The sequence below is a fragment of the Pogona vitticeps genome, chromosome 3 (genome assembly GCF_051106095.1).
Source record: "Pogona vitticeps strain Pit_001003342236 chromosome 3, PviZW2.1, whole genome shotgun sequence".
Taxonomy (NCBI): domain Eukaryota; kingdom Metazoa; phylum Chordata; class Lepidosauria; order Squamata; family Agamidae; genus Pogona; species Pogona vitticeps.
Window position 1 is genome coordinate 199,959,466 of NC_135785.1, and position 11,016 is coordinate 199,970,481.

At 43.0% G+C, this 11,016-nt stretch overlaps 1 protein-coding gene across 1 annotated transcript in view; it reads right to left on the bottom strand.

Moving 5' to 3' along the window:
* Window positions 1-4,591, bottom strand: part of LOC110076831 (interferon-induced GTP-binding protein Mx1) — a 24,343-nt gene extending 19,752 nt beyond the window's left edge. Inside the window, exon 1 of the mRNA XM_078390530.1 lies at window positions 4,305-4,591. The gene's annotated coding sequence lies outside the window, so the exon portion shown is untranslated. The remainder of the gene's footprint in view (window positions 1-4,304) is intronic.
* Between the last annotated feature and the right edge of the window lie 6,425 nt (window positions 4,592-11,016).

The window sequence follows — 11,016 nt, forward strand, 5'->3', positions numbered from 1 at the left end:
AAAGGTTGCCAAGTCTCAAAAAATTAACGGAGCTTCATTTCTCCTCTGCATATTTTGATGTTATTAGTCAATTTCTCCATCAACAGCTGTGACGATCACCTCTATGAAGCACCTGCTTTTTGTGCGCTCACAAAGGTTCCAGTCTTTGTTTCCCTCACTGCCACCAGTGGATTACCGCTATCCACAAGATAAAAGACGTCTGTCCAAACACTTGTCTGGTAAATGCAAACAGAACTTATTTATTGAAATGTAGCAAAGTTAATAATAATCACAGATGTTCTTCAGAATTTTGGGACACATGTGGATGGCATGTGGATGGCTTGTACACAAGCAAATCATTCACAGGTCTCTATATATATACTTTCTTCATGCCATCCACATATGTCCCAAAATTCTCTATCATCCACATTTTCTCCAGCACTAATCTGTTATATCCCTGTCAATTTTATATAGCTTTGCAGGGTATAAATGCCATCTGTGAACAACTTTCAGAACTGTTTCTTTTGCTTTAGCTGATATTGACTTACATGGACATTTGTTCCACATTCCTGTACAAACCTTGTCAGGTATATTAATTTTTAAATTAGTTTCCCAGGATGCTTTGGCTCCTTTGCCCTTACCATGTTTTTACTCAACAATACATTTATATATTAATGAGATCAATCTTATCCTTTTTATCTTTTTGTCTACAGTGTTGCTCAAATTCCGTAAATGGTTTTATAGGGCCATATTTTTATATATAAATGTATTGCAATGCTCGTTATTTGTTTCAGTTGTAGTCAACTGGTTCTTATTTGCTTTGTTTTCTCTTCTATTGTCTAACAATTGGTTCTCCTGATTCAAATAAATCTTTAATTCTACATATTCCAATTTGTTTCCACTTTAAATTCCACATATTTCTCATGAGATTTAAAGTTTGGGTGATCCAATAGAGGACATAAAGGGGATATTGGGGGAACAAGAGTTTTCATATCTTCTTGACATATCTTTAACATCTCAAAAAAATTATTCTGTATTTGTTCTCTATTTCTAAACAATGTTGTTGTGTAAATATGCATATTTACAATATCTATTTTTCCAGCACCATGTATTTGAACCCAGTCAGGGATTTCTTGAATTTCTTTTGTCTGTATAAATTTAGTAATTTGATTTATTTGTAAAGCTTCATAATACAGTGGTGGCTCACTTAGCGACGTTAATTCGTTCAGCAAAAATCGCTGCAGAACGAAAAGGTCACTATGCGATATTAAAAAACCCATAGAAACGCACTGAAACCCCTTCAATGCATTCCTATGGGCTTAAAACTCATCGTTGAGCGAAGATCTTCCATAGCGCTGCCATTTTTGGTGCCTCTAAAGCGAGGAATCCATCCCTAAACACAGCGGGCGGCCATGTTTTTCCCGGCAGCCATGTTGAAACCACCGATCAGCTGTGCGAAAATGGGGGCTTTGCGATGATCGCTTCCCTGCGATCATCGCAAAGCGAAAATACCCCATAGTGAACATCGCAAAGCGATCGCTTTTGCAATCGCAAAAACAGTATCGCTAAGCGATTTCATCACTAAACGGAGCGATCGCTAAGCGAAGCACCACTGTATTTTTGCAAGTGTGGTATCTCTAATCCTCCTTTTACCCCTTGTCCATATGTAACATAATTTACACATCTTATCTTCTTTCCCTTTCCCACAATAAACTTTTCTAAATTTCCTTGCCATCATTTTTTTAAAATTTCTGGTTGTAGAGGTATATTTTGGAATAAAAATAAAAATTTTGGTAATACATAAGTTTTAACTAAGGCTATTTTCCCTCCTATTGACAAATTCAAACTGGCCCACCTTAATTTTTTTCCTTTTGTCCATTTGAATAGTTTTTTATAATAGAAAGGAGCACTGGAACTTTTTCTGATTTTAATATAGTTATTTTCCTGACCATTCATCATGACCCTGGTATTTTTCCCCCTTCCAAAATTGAACTGAATAATTTTACAAGAGGTTCTATGACATTTCTTTCCCAAATTTTATAAAAGTCAGCTGTGCATCCATCACAGCCTGGTGATTTTCCTTTCTTAAGTTTTTTAATACTGTAACTAAATTTAATCTTTGTGGTTCTCTGAAATGTGGTTGATTGGTGATGAGTTTATAAATTTCTTGGCATTTATATCCAGTGTTATTTCTCATTTATACAGATTTTTATAATATTCAATGAATGTAGTAACTAGTTGTTGTTGTGAATTTATTATGGTTCCTTCCAAGTGACATTTTCCATAGGGAAGCATCTAGTAGTGTAATCCTGTACATGTCCACTTGAAAAAGGAATGTGCATGTTGTTACAGTTTGTTGTCCTGGTTAGCAAGAGACAACAGCCCAAGGAAAGCTGCTGAGAAGTTAGGATATCTCTCAAGTGATGTGCCCTTCCTTCCTTCCTTCCTTCCCTATTGAAACATTTCCAGCTAGAGGATTGATAGGGCTCTGATAAGACACTGTGCAAAGACCTTTTTTTCCCTGCATCCCAGACTTTTGTTATTTAGAAAACTGCACTTTTCGCATGGCTCTGAAATGCCCATTCACATATGTTTTGTAGGAAGGACCTAGACTTTCCTCTAATCTGCAGCCCTGCTGTGTTTTCCTTTCGCTTCTTCTCCTTTTTAATTCCTGGGAGAACAATTGAGAGAAGACAGAAGGAGGAGCTGCACAAACGAGTGGGAGGTTTCAGTCCAGACACAGAAAAAAAGGAAATGATTTCTGACACAAAAGCACAGCCAATATATACTCAAGAGTCCGGGCCAGTGATAAGCAAATCCTCAAATATGTACCAACACATCATATGAGTAATCACAAATAGAAAAAACAACAGTGTATGTGTGAACTTTGGATAAGGCAGAAAGTAAACGCAAGAAGCAGACCATTTATTTTACAGGTACATGTACAGAAATCCCCAACATACATAGTCTTTTATATAAGTTGTAACTTATTCATGGTCTTTAACAAAGTGATTGGCTTCTTTGCCTCTAAGCTAACTATTCTAAGCACATTTCTCTGCTTGATGTATGCTGAAGATTTATGTTTGTTATTTCTGCTTGGGATTACTCATATAGTATCATTGTGTTTATAAATATTTTACTTTTTCTTGATGCTTGGGTTCTTCCATCAGTTCAGTCTGTAAGCACCAGCGCACAACCAGCCTATGATTGGGGAGAAGGGCACTTCCTCCAACTCACCCCCCCCAATGGTGCTGAAGCCCCTTCCCCACTCAGTCCATAAGCCTCTCCCAGGTCACTTTAACAAACGGCCCTCCTGTCTTCCACTGCCTCCCGGAGTTTGGTCAAATTCATGTTGGTAGCTTCGATGACACAGTCCAACCATCTCATCCTCTGTCGTCCCACTTCTCCTCTTGCCTTCCTGCTTACCCAACATCAGGGTCTTTTCCAGGGAGTCTTCTCTTCTCATGAGATGGCCAAAGTACTGGAGCCTCAGCTTCAGGATCTGTCCTTCCAGTGAGCACTCAGGGTTGATTTCCTTTAGTGGGGAAGGGGCTTCCTGAGTGGGGAAGAGGCTCCAGCACCATCCCCCCCCTTGATTTCCACATAAACCCCATCAAAGTCTTCCCTTTGCAAGGAGGCCCAATGGCCCATCCCTTGTATACCTCCCAATCGCCCAACAAAGCCAAGCGAATTTGCAAGAGGCAGAGTTGTGGAACTCTGGTGGTAAGGAAAACCAAAGGCCCTTTAACTCTCAAGGAAACGCCACTTCTAACGGTGAAGCCGGAAGCCGGCATGACCAGATAGGCGGGATAGAAATAAATAAATAAATAAATAAATAAATAAATAAATAAATAAATAAATAAATAAATAAATAAATTTGTGTCATTTAACAATTAAAGAGTCGAATCTGGAAGGCTCCGGAATCCTCAGCTGGGCAAATAGTTCACTAACTCAACTCCAAGTGAGCAAGGAAAGCCGTTTCAAACACCCGGGGCGGCGAGCCACGCGTCCCCCTTGCGCACCCGCCGCCCTCCAGCCCCGCGCGGCCAGAAGCGCCGCGGCCCCTCGCCTCGCTGCCGCAAACACCAGCGCCAGGCGCCACGGCTTTGCTGAAGTTCAAGGGGTCTCCTCGAAGAGCAGCCCCGGGGCCGCTTGAACGCCCCCCCCCAGCAGGAGGAGGAGGTGGCCGCCAGATTTGGGCGTCGGGTGGGGGTTGCCCGGGTGTGTTTGATCCCCGCGATGCCTGGTTTGGGGCGCGGGGCGCGACCGCACCTCCGAAGGGAAGCGCCCGAGGAGCCCCGGAGGCGAAGGAGGCAGCGCCTTACCGTCTCAAGAGTCCCGATCCCTGCGAGTCGCCCTCGACCCTCCAGCCGTCGCTTGCACTGACCGCTCGGCTTCCTTCCCAAAATGCAAGGAAACGAAACCGTGGAGGGGGCGGGCGTGTCTCCCTTGGCTGGCGTTGCGGCGGCTGGCTCGATGCTCTTTTTTGTCGGGCGGCTCCACCTCTGCTCGAGAAAAGAAACCGAAGAAGTAACGCAGCGTCGAAATTGGGTCTCTAACCTGCGGCTGTTGCTTTTTGGTCCGTTTGCTTTTTCCAGGAGCTCTTTTTTCCCCCCTACCCTCTCCCCGGCCCGCTGTGTGCGTATCCCAGAGATTAGAAAACTGGAATTTCTTTCGGCTACAACTCCCGTCATCTCACAAGCTGGGCAGAGATACTACAAACTGGACGCATACTCATTTGATGGTTCTAAAAGGCGATTGGCTGGCCATCAGCCAGGGATGCTTGCCTTGTAGATTGTCTGCTTGGTTGTGGGTTGGACTTCATGATCCTTGGGGACCCTTTCCAAATTCTGTGGATTTCCAAATCAACATAAACACTGGAGAGATTTCTGGCTGATTTTGGGCATCTTAATCCAAAATTAACTTTGCCAAACGTTACAGCTCGGTGATTGAAATATCTGGTTGTGGCGCTAGAGCTTGGGAGCTCAATTTCCCTCCGTGCCTCCTGGGGAAAGAGCCAGCCTGTGTGGCCTTGGGCAAGCTGCACAATCGCAGGATGCCTCTAGAGGAAAGGAATGGTAAATCACTGCTGTGTACTCTCTAGCTAGAAAACCCTGGGAAGGGTTGATGTAAGCCGGAATCTACTTGATGGTATGCAGTTATGATTATTTATCTCTGCACAACTCAAAACATAATTCTGCAACAAAATATACAGTATACTGGTGGGGGAGAGTTATACAGGAAGGAAATAAGATTCAGAGCCAATAAATCAAATGAAATTTTTTACAAGACCTGTCCCACAAACCAGACTCAAACTACAGATCGCGTCTGTGCCCACAGACTGCATCACAAATCACCCACCGTGGTGCATAGAGGCAGATCAGAATAACAGATCTCCTTGTGTTCAAATCATTTTTATTATGTTGTTCAAGTGGCCCATCACATCCATGTGGTCGCAATGACCAGATAGGCGGGATACGAATAGATTAAACTTAAACATGTGTGCACATTGCATTGTGAAAACCTGTTCCTTCCAAGCACAGCCAAGGTGTAAAAGCAGGAGCCTTGGCCACAACACGTTGTTGGTGATCATGACTCTTTAAATAGGGTGTCCCCAAAGTGCCATCAAATCACTGATCACATCTGAACCGCAAACACCACTGCTTAAATCATTGTGCCCAAAATAGGACTGACCAAGGCACAGTGTTAGGGATATAGGGTGCCGGTGCTGAGAAGAAAGTGTTTTGCATTGGTATCAATACCAATCCACATTTCAAATAAGCTTTTATTTATGTAAAATATGATGCCCAACAAACATCCATCAACAGAGATCCATAAAGGTTGCCAGACATGCCTGGGCTGCTGCTGTTTCCAGACATATCCATCTAATTGTTGTCTCTACTTCTTGGTCTCCCATCTCTGGGCATTTCCATATGATGCTTTGACAGCGTGTATGGTCATCCTACATGTTATGTAAGCCAGAATGATGTCACCTCCCATTTGTTTTTTCCTTCACAGACATACACATATTAAGGAGGGAAAGACAGAAGAGCCAGGCAACGCCATTTGCAGGAGCATCTCCTGCCCACTTGCTCTTCCCCATTGACCTCCTTGTCTTTCACACAAACTCAGAGCATACATTCATCCTGTTCATATGCAGCTTTTCTCTTTAGATAGAGAGAGGATGCAGCTTAGATCAAAGGTGCTGTACAGATGTTCAGTTCAACATCTGCCTACATTTGACAGCCTAGGCATTGCTTCTCCGGTCTCTGCACAGCTGTCTGTGCTGAGGATTCCCAGGGGTCTGGATCTTTACTCTCTCCCCAGCAATGTGCATTCTACTCATGATGATGTCTGGAGGAAGCATTTGCCATTGCTGTGGTTTTTTTCCTTGAGAAGGTTTGTAGTTCTAGAAATGCACCATTTCTTAAAATTAATTAGGAGCACAATGAAAGATGGCAACAAAGTCAAACCGGCTGGCTGGATTCTGGGAGAAACATGTGGTCCATAAAAAGAGCAATTCCAAGCTGATTTATATTGTATGTAGTTGAAGAGGATACAATATTCATCACATTTCAAATTAAAGTTCGTGTACTTAGCTTTTTCAGATGACTATCTGTAGCAACCTCTCATATTTTTGTGCACAGGATTGCTATAATTAATATGCTAAGAGTTATCATTTTCTTTTAAAAAATTTCATAAAGATGAAGAGCATAAGGGAATAGAATGCTGTTCACCTTGTCACATCTCAAAATATTTACCATTATGTCAATAAAAACTTTTCAAACTTTTTAGTTTGTTTAAATAAAACATTTAAAGCTCACTATGTGTATGCCTCTGAACTTGCTGCTTGTGTCACCTACAAATATCTCTATATAGCAGCAACAATTTCCTAGGTTTAAATCATCCCCTGTCCCATTTGACAACTTCCTAGGATGAAGGGGATCCCCTCAGGGTCTCCGGAATGGAGTGGGGTGAGTGATGGGAAGATTTAATTTCTTGAAATGGTGGTAACTGATGACATTTCCCAATATCCATGAGTGTAACTTACACCAACAGAATTCCAATCACTGGTTTGTGCTAAAGTTCACAGTATTAGACAAATTCATTTTGACTACTAAAAGGAAAAACACTTTTTGGATTTCTATATTAGAGCAGAAAATGAGAGGTTACTTACCTGTAACTCTGGTTCTTCGAATGGTCATCTGTGAATTCACACTACAGTATAGGGTTTATTCCGTGCTTGTGCATAGGTTTCCAGAATATTCTAAAGCTTTAGCACGCATTCGCCAGGACTGTCCCCCTAATATACGTGGTCTACCCGTCCTGGCGATTGCCTCAATTCTTAAGAACATTCTTCTGCTGTAAAAAAAGGAGTTAGATGTAAAGGACGGAAGGGAGGACGGGTAGGAAGTGTGAATTCACAGATGACCGCTTGAAGAACCAGAGTTACAGGTAAGTAACCTCTCTTCTTCTTTGTGGTTTCTGTGAATGCACACTATGGGGTGATTAGCAAACTGACCTACTGGAGGAGGGACGTCATGGAAGTACAGACGACAAAATGGTTCTGCCAAAGGCTGCATCCACTCTGGCCCTGACATTAAGGTAGTGAGTAGCAAATGGAGATGGAGTAGACCATGTTTTAGCTTTGCAAATATCTGGAATGCCAGTACCTTTCAAGAAAGCTGTGGAAGCAGCAGCACATCTGGTGGAATGAGCTGTGAGAGAGGACATTAAAGGCTTGTGAGCAAGGTTGTAAGCAAGTCATATTGTTGTGACGATCTAGCGAGAAACAGTTTGCAATGAAATATGGGATCCTCTATTGGGCTGTTGAGGAGTGACAAAGAGTCTTTTAGATTTGCGAAAAAAGGAGGTTCTGGAGACATAGAACCTCAGAGCCCACATGCATGCGGGCATCCATGTGTATGTGCGGCTGTGTGTACAGGTATGTGCGCACACACGTCCCTGTTTTTTCACCCACAAAAATAATTAATATAACCACTGTGGCCCTCATGGTCAAAAGTTTGGAGACCCCTGGGATACAGAGTGACCTTCTGGGGATGAAACTGAAGAAAGGGTGGATTGATGCGGAGTGCAGCAAGCTCGCTAGCTTGGCAGGCTGAGGTTATGGTAACGAGAAAGATGGTTTTGATAGAAAGTAGTCTCTCAGAAGTCGTCACCAGTGGCTCAAAGGGAAGTAGAGTGAGGCATTGTAGTACAGTGTGTAGCGACCATTGCAGAGGTAGCAATGGGTGTGATGGTCAAATGTTGGCAAGACCTTTGAGGAATTGTTTGAGTGGAATGATGGAATAATGTGGCAGCATCAGAGACTTGTGGCTGGTGTGAAATTATGGCAGCTATATAGACTTTGAGAGTGGACAAGGAAAGGTTATGATGGAAAAGGTGAAGCAAAATACTAATAGTGTATCAAGAGTTGTTGGCACAGTAGATAGGTTATGTTTGAGTGTGAACTTAAAAGAAAGTGGTCCATTTGTAAGTATAAAAACAGGTGGTAGATGATTTCCAAGCATAAGCAAGAATGTGGGCTACTTAATGTGGGATATGAGAATGGCATATCAGAGGGCAAGTGAGCTGGTTGTGGAGACTGGTATTCTGTGGATGGAGAGTAGTGTCGATACTGAGATTATGAAGTGTGGGCCACATCACCTTGCAGTGAAGGTGAAGAAATATAGTGTTTGGCCATACAAGTACTATAGGACTTTGTGGATGGAAGCTGTGTGGATGGGTGTGGTGTGAATCTCCTGAGATGACTTTTTGTCCTTTTTAGATGACTTAGAGTGGTCAGATGTCGAGGCTGGTTTTGAAATTGATACTGACTTCAATGTCAATCCGGAAGGTTTGGGCTTGGAGGTCGACTTAGATTTGGATTTAGACAGTATCTGTCTCAATGTGGGGGGAGGTAGATGGTATGTCAGTTGAAAGGGTTGGGCTGTGGGATGGAGGAACTGACATGGCATCCATTTGAGGTGGTTGAGGTTGGAGGGGGGTGTTCCCAAAGGAAGGATCGGGGATTCCGCTGCCTAAGTTTAAGTGCCTGCTTAGTGAGGTTTTTACAGGCCTTGCATGAAGAAGAGTGATGAGAATCCCCAAGAAGAGGCATGAATTGTGCCCATCACAGAGGGGAATCTTATTGGGTAAAGAATCAGGTTGTATGAAAGGTCCTGTTGGGGCCATAAAATGAGGGAAGGGATAAGGGGGGGGGGTCAGGGAAGTACGTTGTTGTAATTTTCTAACTCTTCTCTTCCTTTCTTTTTCTTTTCTTTTAAAAACTCATTAAGAGAAGAAAGAAGGCAAACAACACTCCTAATTAAGAGATGAAATCTCAGCGGTGGCAAAAAGGAACTGAGGCAATCACCAAGATGGGCAGACCACATGTACGGGGGAGTGGTCCTGGCAAATGCATGCTAAAGCTCTAGAATATTCCAGAAACCTCTGCACAAGCCCATAATAAACCCTATTGTGTGCATTCACAGAGATCATGAAGAATAGGTTATGATAGTGAGCAGGTACAGAATAAGAAAAAGTAGTGAAACATAGAGGGGACGTGGTAGCGCTGCGGGCTCAACCGCAGAAGCCTTTGTGTGCTGCAGGGTCAGAAGACCAGCAGTCGTAAGATCGAATCCACACGACGAAGTGAGCACCTGTTGCTTTGTCACAGCTCCTCACCAACCTAGCAGTTCGAAAGTATGTAAATGCGAGTAGATAAATAGGTACCACCTCGGTGGGAAGGTAAACAGTGTTCAGTGTATAGCCGCACTGGCCATGTGACGACGGAAACTGTCTTCGGACAAAAGCTGGCTCTACGGCTTGGAAACGGGGATGAGCACCGCTCCCTAGAGTCGAACACGACTGACTAAAATGTCAAGGGGGACCTTTACCTTAGTGAAACATATAGCACATATAGTAATTTAGCACACCTATAGAAATAATGTTCCTCAAACCAAAGGCAGCGGACTTGAGCTGACCTTGAGCTGACGTAACCTCCAAACACACTGGAATCCTGCAAGATGTTACAGGGGAGGTGTGAAGAGGCCCATTCGCAACACAACTTCCTGAGATCCTCAGTCCTCAGGAAGAACAACACCAACATATAGATGAGGAATACACATCTGGGATGTCAGGATGTCTGGAAATTAGAAGGACAATAGGCAAGAGGAGGGGGTACCACCGTCATTCTCCGTTTCCTGTCAAGAACCAATGGGTCATCAGATCACAGCCCAAACACCTATTAGGGCAAGGATCCAAACGTGTTGCAGATTAGGCCCAATCATGGTTTGGGGGTTTATGACTCCCTATTTGTAAATAGCATATATATACCTACCAATGTATTTTCGGGGCCTTCTCAGTCTTTATGAGAGGAGCCCCAGCTGTCTGCTTTGGCATACTTTTGTTTTCTCAGTAAAAACATGTTGTATCACAGCTGGCTCATATATGTCCAATCCTCTGCCGGAGACTAACTCAAATTTCCTAAAATCCTCAAAAATCAAGAGTAACAGTAATTTATTTTTTTATCTAAATTTCCGAGACCCCATCCCATCAGCCATGCTAACTGGAGGATCAAATTTTAGAAGTAACATAGCTTTTTAAAGTTCTACTTTATATAGTATGTAAATTTTAAATAGCATACAATTATTATTTACTGCCTTTTGTTCATATTCATTGCAGTTATAACCTGCTTCTCCTTCGTAGAGTGCAAAGTGGCCTATGTTACTCTTCTCTCCCTACTTTACCTTCACAGCAACCTTGAGAGGCAGGCCAGGCTGAAAGACTGGCTCAAGATCACCCAGTGAGTTCCAGGGTCAAGTGGGGATTTTAATCCAGATCTCCCGAGTCATAGTCCGACATTCTAACCACTACACCACACTGACTATCCAACTTCAGACATATTAAATCAGACCCCTATTCATCTATGGCCATGGATTTTCCTCACCCCCAGAGGAAGTGTTTGTCCCTCTCTTCAGTTAACCTCTTACCATTTAGCTTGCACACCCTTTCCCAGACAGCAATTTTCCCCAC